The following is a 12,467-nucleotide window of genomic DNA, read 5'->3' as shown; positions in this document are numbered from 1 at the left end:
CCAGCCCTCCAACCGTCCGAGGGACAGTGAACTGGCCCCGTTTAAAAAGTTTGAGGACCCTTGCTGAAGTGTAAAAAAAAAAAAGACAGCAACTCCGGCATTCACATTTACAAATAAATACACTTTACAATCTGATTGTTTTTTAAGGTGAAGACTTGTAAATAATGCCCCTGAATTAAAAATCTACTTAACAAAATTAACCTGGAGAGCAATTTAGCATATTCAAGTAGTGACCATCAACATTTTCAGAGGAGATTGTCTGTTTTGAAGGGAAGATAACAGGGAACAACACTGACTACACCAGCTGGTGTAGCTCAGTGGTTGAGAGTCAACCTCACAGTTCCATTCCTGGTGAGGGCACATGCCCAGGTTGCCAGCTCGATCCCAAGTAGGGGGTGTGCAGGAGGCAGCTGATCAATGATTCTCTCTCATCATCATTGATGTTTCTATATCTCTCTCTTCCTCCCTGAAATCAATAAAAATATTTTAAAAAAATAAAAGAGAGAGAAACCTCTTCAGATTCTTCAATGCAAATTCCATATAGACTGCACAGTGGAGAAAACACCAGGAGCATCTTACCCCAGCAGTGTGTGGGAACAAAGCCAGTTTCAAGACAAGTAATCTTCAGGAAACCTGAAGTCACTACCCTTAGTGAGGCTCGTGCCATAGAAACCACCAGTCCTGTTATGGTGTACCTGGCTGCCCAAACTCATCCTGGGACAGTCAAACCTCCCTCCCTGGAGCCATGGCGGGGGGGGGGGGGGGGGGGGGAACTAGAGGAAGAATAGCTCTTCCTGGGATATTGTACAGAGGTGTGCTTTTATCTTCTTCTCAGGGAACACTGACTACAAAAGCCATATGGATCCCACTCAGCTCCGTCTGCAATGTAGCCCAATACATTGGCCTCTGAGCGCCCTTCCCAGTGACATGAGACAAAAGCCTGTCTTCACCTCTAAGTTGTGGCACTCAGTAAAAGAAAGCACACTTATACTGATCACATGTTAAGGGGGAGAGACCGCTAGCAAGTGTCTTTAAAATTGTCACTAGCTCCCCCCAGGCTCACACTGGAGATAAGGACTTAGCTATAGTGTTTGTCATCTCAGAGGTGCTGTTCAGTAAGCACCCAATGCCGCCCCCACCTGAGGCCACTTCCAGGTGGCCATGTGAGCTTCCGACCCCAGCTGGGCTGTGGTCAAATCCCTACCCTGCATCCCCAGAGGGAGAAAACAGACACTGCTGGAGGAGCAGAAAACACAGAAAACAAAGGTGCCACCTGTAAAAGGGAATCTGAGTAATATTAAATGTCTACCGGGAAATGGTGACCAGAAATTATCCTGGTGCAGAATGTCACTGTGAGAGCTAGCTGGTGGAATTTCCCACCCATGGGGAAAGACCAGCCCTCTGTCCCCTCCCAGCTGCTTCCTGGGCTATAAGCCTTGCAGCCCACAAAGGGTTACGCCTGCCATTTCCACAACATTGCAATGTGCCATTGGTGTCACATCACAAAATGGGAGGCTCTAACCCTTTCAGGGCAGACTCCCTCAGGGCCCAGCGGAGATGCAGCCCTAGCCACCAGCTCCATTGAGGCCTGTGGCCGGACATGGCAGAGAGGTTTTGCACAGAAAATTCCAAGAAGAGCCATAAAGGCCTTCTCCGTTCCAAGGAGGAGACATGAATGTAGAGTGAGGAGGGAACAGGTATGCATCTGTTGCCATTTTCATCAGGAAGCCCAGCAATGTTGTAACTCGACTGCCCAGAGGCCTTGCCTGGGCTTCCTTTGTCAAGCTCCCCCTCCACACACGTCCTTTTTTGGTGTCAGGGCTCTCAGCTGCCCCAGGAGAATTGGAGCCAGCAGGGAAAGCTACTTTTAGGACAAAAGCAAGTTTTTGGTCTCAATGAAGCCCATGGGCCTAAGAAACAGTTCTCACAGCACTTTCTGCACTGTGAGAGCTGGAACAGAAACCCCACCTCTTCTAAGTGGAAATCTTCCCATTAGGCAGGGGTTGTGCTGATTTTGGATACCTATACCAACCTCCAGGAAATTGCCGAGCTCAGCTAGAGGGTATCACATTAGTGGTCCTTTTGTAAAACATGCTACTAAAAGTAAAAGGCCCCAACTCAGCCTAGAGATCCTATCGGCCTCTCTGACCTCATCTCCCACCATACCGTTCCCCCTCAATCCCCAACCCCATTCTCTCAGCTCTGGCCACAGTTATGCCCTGGCTGCTCCTCTGGCAGCCAAGTTCACTCCAACCCCAGGGCCTTTGCACACTTCCTGTTCCCTCTACCTGGAAGGCTCCTCCCCCAAGTCTCTGTACAAACTTTCTTTCTCAGGTCTCAGCTGAGACAGCAAAATGAGATGAATCTCCCCTCCACACATGCCCCTTGATGGGTCTCTACCCCTTTTCCCACTACATCACCACTCGACATTCTATTTACTCATCTGTTTCTGTGTCCCCCATCCCCAACAAGAACAGAGAACACCTCTTTGTTCAGTGCTACCATCTCGGGGCCCACAAGAGAATGGTGCTCAATACATATTTGTTAAAAAGATGGGGGCCGAGGGGGAGGCAGATGAGAAAAGGTACTTTCAGAATCAGAACTTCCAGCTATGGCCCTTCCATTCCTAGTTAAATAAGCCAAAATGTCTTCATACCAATAGAGAAAATGATAACAAACAAAACCCTACTTTACACCATGTATTATAATTAACCCAAAATGGACTAAGACTTAAATATGAAATGCTAAACCTAGTATAAAACTCTTAGAGAAGAAAATACAAAAGGGTAAATCATGACCTTGAATTTGGCAACAGATTCTTAAATGACATCAAAAGCACAATATCAACAAAAGGAAAAAGTTAAATTGGATTTCATCAAAATTCAAATACTTGTTGCAAAGGACACTACCAAGAAAGTGAAAAACAACCCTCAGAATAAGAGGAAATATGTACAAACCATGTATATGATAAGAGTCTAGTGTCAGGGGCCATGGCCTAGTGGCTCAGCTGGTTGGAGCATCGCCCCGTACACCAAAAAGTTGCAGGTTTGATCCCTGGTCAGGGCACATATGAGAGGCAACCAATCGATGTTTTTCTCTCACATCAATTGTCTCTCTCTCAAAAATCAATAAAAACAAATTCTCAGGTGAGGATTTAAAAAAATCAAGAAAAAATAGTCTAGTATCAGGAATATATAAAGAACTCTTACAACTCAACAATAAAGAGAACCCAATTCAAAAATGGGCAAAGGACATATATAGATATTTCTCCAATGATACACAAGTGGCCAATAAGCACATAGGTAAGATGTTCAACATCACTAATCATCAGGGAAATGCAAATCAAACCACAATGAGATACCACCTCACACCTACTAGGAAGACTATGATAAGAAAAAAATAATTGTTAATCCTCACTCAAGCATATTTTTCCATTGATTTTTAGATAGAGTGGAAGGGAAGGGGGGATAGAGGGAGGAAGGGAGAGACCCAGATACGTGCACGTGACTAGGAATCAAACCCTAAGACCCTTCAGTGCGTGGGGCAATGCTCCAACCACTGAATACCGACCAGTGCAAGAAAAAATTTAACTGGAAAATAAGTATTGGGGAGGATATAGAGAAATGGGAACCCTCATACATTGCTGCAGGGAATATAAAATGGTGTAATGAGCACTAGCCACTTGGCTCAGTAGATAGAGCGTGGACCTACGGACTGAAGCATCCCGGGTTCAATTCCACTCAAGGGCACATACCTTGGTTGCAGGTTCGATCCCCGGCCCTGGTTGGGGCATGCAGAAGGCAACCAATCAATGTCTCTCTCACATTGATGTTTCTGTCTCTCCCCCTTCCTTCTACACTTAAAAAAAAAAATCAGTGGAGCCCTGGCCGGCTTGGCTCAGTGCATAGAGCGTCAGCCTGCGGACTAAAGGGTCCCAGGTTCAATTCCAGCTAAGGGCACATGCCTGGGTTGCGGGCTCGATCCCCAGTGGGAGGCATGCAGGAGGCAGCCGACCAATGATTCTCTCTCATCACTGATGTTTCTCTCTCTCTCTCTCTATCTCCTTCTCCCTTCCTCTCTGAAATAAATAAAGAAATTAAAAAAAAAAATCAATGGAAAAATATCCTTGGGTGAAGATTAATGACAAAAAAAATGGTGTAATGATATAGAAAAGTCTGGCAGTTCCTCAAAAAGTTAAATACAGATTACCATATGACCCAAAAATTCCAGTTAGGTATACAGCCAAGAGATGTGAAAACAGGTATTCAAACAAAAACTTGTACATGAGTTAAATACATGAGTTAAATATTCACAGTAGCCAACAAGTAAAAATGACCCAACTGTCCATCAACAAATAAATACATAAACAAAATGTGATCCAGCCACACAATGGAATATTATTCAGCCATAAAAAGGAATGAAGTTGTTTCATGTCACAACATGAATGATGAAAACATGCTAAGTGAGAAAAGCCAGACACAAAAGGCCACATAGTATATGTGAAATGCCCAGGCAATCCACAGAGACAAAATAGATTAGAGGTTGCTAGGGCTCTGGGAAATACGGGGGGTGGGGGGATGGGGGGGGGTGGGGGGTGAAAAGTGACTGCTAATAGGATATAGTTTTCTTTTGGGGGTGATGAAAATGTTCTGTAATGTAATTAGAGGTGATGGTTGCACAATGTTGTGAATGTATTAAGATGCCAATAAATTCACACTTTAAAATGTTTGAAAGAGTGAATTTTATGTTATGTGAACTTTACCTTCATATTTTAAAAAGGCAGGATTAAAAAGAACAAAACGGCCCAGCTAGTGTGGCTCAGTGGTTGAGCATTGACCTATGAACCAAGAGGTCTCAGTCTGATTCCCGGTCAGGGCACATGCCCAGGTTGTGGACTCGATCCCCAGTGTGAGGCATGCAGGAGGCAGCCGATCAATGATTCCCTCTCATCATGATGTTTCTCTCTCTCTCTCTCTCTCCCTCCCTCTCCCTTCCTCTCTGAAAGCAATAAAAAAAAAAGTTTATTTGTTTGTCTGTTGTTATTTTTTCATTGATTTTTAGGGAGAGTGGAAGAGAGAGAGGGAAAGACAGAGAGAAACACATCAACTGGTTGCCTCCTGCAAGAGCCCGGGCCAGGGAGGAGCCTGCAACCAAGGTACAGGCCCTTGACCATAATTGAACCCAGGACCCTTTGGTCCGCAGGCTGATGCTCTTCTATCCACTGAGCCAAACTGGCTAGGGCAAAAATACATTTTAAAAAGAGAGAGAGGAACCATCTCCCAGAAAAGAAGCCGATGCCTTGGAGTGTGAACATGTGGGACACACAATTTACTGACAGAGAGCCAATGTGGAGAAAGGGTCACAAGCAGAGCTCTATTCAAGTAAAGCCCATCACAGGCTTCACTGTGACTGTGCCACCCATTTCAACATCACAGGTATTTCACCCACTCATTCTTCCAAACATGGGCTTAGTTTCTACCAGGGACCAGGGCTAATTGGGTCCCATGGTCACCCCTGGGGATTTCCAACAAAAGGCCTCCCACCCAGAGCAGCACAGGCCCCAGGAAGCCTTACAGTGGCTCTCAACCTTTCTAATGCCGCGACCCTTTAATACAGTTCCTCATGTTGTGGTGACCCCCAACCATAAAATTATTTTCGTTGCTACTTCATAACTGTAATTTTGCTACTGTTATGAATCGTAATGTAAATATCTGTGTTTTCCGATGGTCTTAGGCGACCCTGCTAGCGGTTCTCAACCTGTGGGTCGTGACCCACAGGTGAGAACCGCTGCTGTAGAGCCTAAGACCATCGGAAAACACAGATATTTACATTACGATTCATAACAGTAGCAAAATTACAGTTATGAAGTAGCAACGAAAACACAGATATTTACATTACGATTCATAACAGTAGCAAAATTACAGTTATGAAGTAGCAACAAAAATAATTTTATGGTTGGGGGTCACCACAACATGAGGAACTGTATTAAAGGGTTGCGGCATTAGAAAGGTTGAGAGCCACTGCCTTAGGAGCACACACACAAAGCTGGGGGTAGGCAGTGGACACAGAGCCGGTGGACGATGCAGGGTGAGGTCCCTCCCACGATGGGAGGTACAGTGATCCCTGGATGGCACAGGCTCAATCTTGTAAAGCACTCTTTTTTTATAAGACAAAGTCATGTTGAAAACCAGCTAACCACCTACTTTATCCATTCTACTGGCTACAGCTATGGATGGCCGACAATGCAGAAGAGAGACTGGTCGCTAATCAAGACTATATTAACAACAGTATATTGGCTATCACAGAATCAACGTACTAAAGTGAGAAAGCACAGATGATAATAAGAAGTGCTCCAAGGCGGGCGGCGGGGGGGGGGGGGGGGGGGGGGCAGGAGAGAGGCTCATAGAACAGAAGGTGCCACCAGGCACAGAATGATGCCTGGTTCACCTCCACGTGCCTCAGCTTCCTTACCTGTGAAATGGGAACAGCACCTGCCCACTTTATCACTAATGCTCTCCAAGGGCTCCACAAATGGGAGCTGTGAGTGTTATTACAGAAAATATGAACGCTATATTGAGAGGTTGTCCCACATGACAGGCCACTGGCTACAGCCCCTCACAGCAATTCCAGAATCTCTGCTGAAGATTTTCTACTTGAATTTCAACTAACCACAAGTGGCCACCATCCTCACTTTGTAAATGGCTGTTTTCCCTGCTCTGGGTGATGTGCGTCATAATGCTCTCTGAGGGAACACCTGGGTCAAGCCTGTTTTGTTAACTTTGATTATAGAAAATTGCAAACATATCCACAGAAGTAAAGAGAGCAGCATGATTAACTGCATGCATCCAACATGTATGGTCTTTAGGTGACCAACCTTGGTCTCCCACACCCCACTAGCTTCTGTGAAGCAAATCCTATCCAACGTGCATTTACAAATGACAGGTCAGTATTTATCACCATCCCACAATCACATCTTGGACAATTTAACAAGCATTCCTTCAACTGTCAGAGTCACACTGCTTGAAATCTATAGGCTCCCCACCACACTCCCTTCTTTTCAATCATACATTGAAGAAATTAGGTTATTTATCCTGTTTCCCACAGATAGTTTTTGCTGGTGGTATCCCTGTGGTATAAAACACACCCAATTTCTCAAAAACCAGGTTTTGAGGCCTAACTAAGCATGTGTGCCCTCCTTGGGGGCTGGCCACTGAGGATGCTCGCTGTTGGGACCCACCATTTCATTAGGTGTCTGAAAACTTATAATTCATAATTCCACCAATTAGCCAGAATATATAAATAGTTGTGTTGTCCATCAGTCAGATGAGGCCATTTAAAGAGATTTGAATTAAATTAAATTAAAACTTGACTTCCTCAAACTAATCCAGGTATGGATTCAGAGCATTCCAGAAAGTTCTGTGGGGCAGCACTGAGCTGTGAGGGAAAGTTGCCCTCACCCTCTATTTCACATATAAAAGGTAAATGTACTTGATTCTTTCCCTCAACCAATTTTCAAAATGAGCTGATTCCCTACTGGCAAGTGTCTTCCTTTCCTTTGCGTGCCAACATAAGCATGGATTTTTTTACCCCTTTGATGCAGCAATTCAGGGACTCCTTGTTCTCCCTCCTGCTCACCTGCCCCACCCTTGACCATGGGGGGCCCTGTGGGTCCTTCTGGCACAACCCCATTACCGTCTGATGCAACAGGGATATTCCAATGCAGATTCAGAATTAAACCATTTCAACCATAAATGCTTTGATTTTATATTTACACTTTTATTTCATGCTGAAATTTTTGGTTCTTAAAGACATCAATGACTTATTTTCTTCTGTAACATATAATACTGATACTATTGGTATTGTTAACCTGAAACCAAAAATATGATTTCTAAAAACAGTTAAAGATTTAAAAATTTTTCATTTTGCCTTTATGCTGTACCTCACTAAAATATTTACAGTCAAACTATTATATTTAAAAGTCATGTAAATACATGCACGTAGATTCATTTATTTCATTTTCCATTGGTTTTTAAGGATTGCCACTGGCCCTTTGACATACTTCTATTTTATAACTAGGGGCCCACCTTGAAAGGAACTGTGGGCCGTGAGGCTGTGGTAGGCACAGGGGCGGGTCTCGGCCCATCCTCCACGCTCCCACCTGGCCCCTCCCACCGTGGCCCAGGTCCCCGTCTGCCGGTAGCCCCGCTCCCGCTGCTGCCGCTCCAACACGCAGGCCCCGCTCAGCTCAAACCTGCTAAAACCTGCTGTCGGCGCTGAGGGACTGGGGCCAGTGCTGGCAGCGGGTGTGAGTGGCAGCTTCTGCCCCGATCGCCCCTCAGGAGCAGGGGGAGGTGGAGAAGTCCTCAGGGGTGATCAGGGATGGCAGCCACCGCTTGCACCCGCTGATGGTGCTGAGTGATTGGGACCGGCACCGGGCACTGGCAGTGGGTGCGAGCGATGGCTCCATCGCGAGCAGCGGATGTGAGCAGGGCCAGCGCTGGCAGCAGGTATGAGCGCCAGGCGGGACAGCAGCGCAAGGGAGCAAAGAATTTTCAGTAACCACCAGAGGCTTGCCCCCATGACAGCAACTGGCGCCCACCTTGGTCTGGTGCTCCCACTCACCTGCTCCACCAACCCACCTCAGCCAACGCCCACCATGTTTCACACATGGCCCCTGGTGGTGAGCGCACATCATAGCGACCAGCTGTTCCGCTGTTCTGTCTATTTGCATATTAGCCTTCTATTATATAGGATAATGTAAAAGACACAACCAGTGTTACACAGAAAAAAAAAACAGGTAAGTCTCCAGTTACCCTGTCCCCTCTTATTCCTCCTCAGGGGTGACCATGTGGTTCACTTATCCTATATAATAAACGCCTAATATGATTAGTGTCCGGTCGTCCAGTCATCCATTCAACCAATCAAAGGGTAAAATGCTAATGATATGCTAAGGCCACTCAACTGCTCCCTATGACGTGCACTGACCACCAGGGGGCAGACGCTCCAACTGGTAGGTTAGCTTGCTGCTAGGGTCCAGCCGATCGTGACTGAGCGAGATGGGCCAGACACACCCTGGAGCCCTCCCGCATCCCTCCCTGGCCCTGATCGTGCACCAGTGGGGTCCCTCGACCTGGCCTGCACCCTCTTGCAATCCGGGACCCCTTGGGGGATGTCAGAGGGCCAGTTTCGGCCCAATCCCGCAGGCCAGGCTAAGGACCCCACTGGTGCACGAATTTGTGTACCGGGCCTCTAGTAGGTTATACTTCCATTTTTAAAAAATCCTATCTAATAAAAGAGTGATATGCAAATTAACCATCACTCAGCCACGCCCACAAGCCAATCAGGAGCGAATATGCAAATAAACCCAACCAAGATGGCTACCGCCACAGAGAGCAGGAGGGAGGCTTGAGTTTCCCTGACAATGGTAGAAGCCAAGCTTTCCGCCTGTGCTTGCCGGCCTAGGCCTCCACTAAAGGCTACAAAGTTTCAATGATAGAAGATACATAAATCCAAACAGAAATGGCGGCAGCCACGGAGCTGGAAAGAGCAGGAGGCTAGGGTTGCCCGCGGCGATGGAGGAAGCCAAGCTTCTGCAGCCCTGGCCGGCCCAGGCCTCCGCTCCAGGCAACAAAGTTTCAATTGTAGAAGATAAGTAAACCCCAGATCCCAGGGCCTCCGCTTGGGTCACCAAGTGGCGTGGCCAGCCTGCAAACCACCACAGGCCCCTCGCCCAGGCCGCCCCACACTCCAAGGAAACCCCCACCCTGATCCGGGACACCCTTCAGGGCAAACCAGCTGGCCCCCACCCATGCACCAAGCCTCTATCCTATCTAATAAAAGAGTAATATGCAGACTGACCATCACTCCAACACACAAGATGGTTGCCCCAATGTGGTCAAAGATCCTGCCCCCATGTGGATACAAGATGGCCACCACAAGATGGCCAGCAAGGGAGGGCAGTTGCGGGGGGGACCAGGACTGCAAGGGAGGGCAGTTGTAGCGAGCACGCCTGCAGGGGAGGGCAGTTAGGGGAAAACAGGCTGGCAAGGGAGCAGTTAGGCATCAATCAGACTGGCAGGGGAGTGGTTAGGGGGTGATCAGGCTGGCAGGCAGATGCGGTTAGGGGCAATCAGGAAGGCAGGCAGGCGAGCAGTTGGGAGCCAGCAGTCCTGGATTGTGAGAGGGATCCCAGATTGGAGAGGTGCAGGCTGGGCTGAGGGACACCACCCCACCCCCGTGCATGAATTTCGTGCACCGGGCCTCTAGTTAAATATAAGCAAATACACATACATCCATATCCCCCCACCTTTCATTGGATAAAAGTGAACACACTACATCTCTTTATCCTTTACCTTGTTCTTTTTTCCAGTTGTCACTTCACTCTTAATATTCCGTCACCATGACATGTAGATCTCATCCTTCCTTCACCAAGGGCTAGGGTCCACCCTATCAGTCCCCAGCCCCAACTGACAAACACCTAAGTCATTTCCAGTTTTGCTACTTGAGAATGTTATAATGAATAGCCCTATCACAATCCTTTTTTAAAAATATTATTTTCATTGATTTCAGAGAGAAAGGGAGAGGGGAGAGAGATAGAAATATCAATGATGAGAGAGAATCACTGATTGGCTGCCTTCTGCACACCCCACACTGGGGATCAAGCCTACAACCCGGGCATGTACCCTGAACGGGAATCGAACCACAACCTCCTAGTTCATAGGTCGACGCTCAACCACTGAGCCATGCCAGCTGGGCCACAATCCTTCTTTTTAACAGTGTATCTTTGGGATAAATTTATAGAGGTAGAATTGCTGGAGCAAAGGGTAAGCAATTCCCACTCAGAGGAGTTATAAACCCCCAAAAACAATGTATGGTGGAGTCTGATTCCCACCAACAGAACGGAGTCCACCTCTGTGGGAAAAGGTCAGAAATGTTGTTTTAATGAAGCTCCAACAACCATTGTTAGTATCAGAGAAAGTAAGTATTTTCCATACCTTGGTTGGTTAAGGGCCATCTGCATTACTCTTTCTGTGAACTATCTATTTTTCTATAAGTCACACCCAATTTTGATCCTGAGCACCCAGCACAAATTGCATACACAAATGTTCTTGTTAAATTTTTTTTAATCCTCACCCAAGGATATTTTTCTATTGATTTTTAGAGAGAGTGGAAGAGAGGGAAAGACAGAGAAATATTTATGTGACAGAAACACATCGATTGGTTGCCTTCTGCACTCACCCCAACCAGGGGCCGGGCCCTTGACTGGAATCGAACCCAGGACCCTTCAGTCTGCAGGCCAACTCTCTATCCACTAAGCCAAACCGGCCAGGGCGCATACACAAATGTTCTTAATAGCATTACTCACAAATCGCCAAAAGGTGAAAACAGCCCAAATTCATCCCAGATGAACAGGTAAACAAAATGTGATCCATCTCTGCAATGGAATACCACACAGCCATAAAAATGGATAAGGTGAGATTCATGCTACAAAGTGAATGAACCTCAAAAACATTACACAGAGTAAGAAAAATCAAACATACAAGGTCATATGTTATATAGTTTTTTTTTTGTTTTTTTTTTAATATATTTTATTGATTTTTTACAGAGAGGAAGGGAGAGGGATATAGAGTCAGAAACATCGATGAGAGAGAAACATCTATCAGCTGCCTCCTGCACACCTCCTACTGGGAATGTGCCCGCAGCCAAGGTACATGCCCTCGACTGGAATCGAACCAGGGACCTTTCAGTCCGCAGACAGACGCTCTATCCATTGAGCCAAACCGGTCAGGGCATATGTTATATAGTTTTATTGATATGAAATGTATAGCACAGGCAAATCCATAGACACAGAAAGTAGATTAGTGGTTGCAAGGTTAGTGGCTGGGAGAGGGGAATGGAGAGTGACTGCTAATGTGGACGGGGTTTCTTTTTGAGGTGATAAAAGTGGTCTGGAATCAGAGAGAGGTAATGGTTGCACACTCCTGAATATACCCCCCCCCAAAATTAAAAATCACTGAAATACATAATTGGTGAGTTATATGGTATGAACATTGTATTTCAATTTAAAAAATTCTTTTAAAACACCAGTAAAATTTGGTTTTGTTAGAATACTCTGGCCCTTGGCTAGGTAGCTCAGTTGGTTAGAGCATTGTCCCAATACACCAAGGTTGTGGGTTCCATCCCCAGTCAGGGCACAAAGAAGAATCAACCAATGAATGCATAAATAAATGGAACAACAAATCAATGTTTCTCTTTCTCTAAAATCAATTTTAAATTAAAAAAAAAAAAAAAGAATATTCTGTAAATGTTTTCCTGACACAAGGACTACTTGACCATGCCCATATTTTCTTGCTATAGGCAGATTAAGAGCTGAAACCTAACAAAACTGACCCCTACACCCTTGTCAAATACCACACTCAGCCCAGCAGGCAATCTGAGCAGCTGTGATGCAGGTTAGGACATGTACC

The 12,467-nt window shown here is 46.1% G+C and overlaps 1 protein-coding gene across 7 annotated transcripts in view; it reads right to left on the bottom strand.

The window, feature by feature from the left end:
• The window catches only part of GATAD2A (GATA zinc finger domain containing 2A), a 111,542-nt gene that overhangs the window by 50,067 nt on the left and 49,008 nt on the right, over positions 1-12,467 (bottom strand). The window lies entirely within an intron of this gene.

Source organism: Plecotus auritus (genome assembly GCF_963455305.1).
Source record: "Plecotus auritus genome assembly, chromosome: 6".
Lineage (NCBI taxonomy): Eukaryota > Metazoa > Chordata > Mammalia > Chiroptera > Vespertilionidae > Plecotus > Plecotus auritus.
Note: the sequence above shows the minus strand (reverse complement) of the source record. Positions and strands in the feature narration are given on the sequence as shown.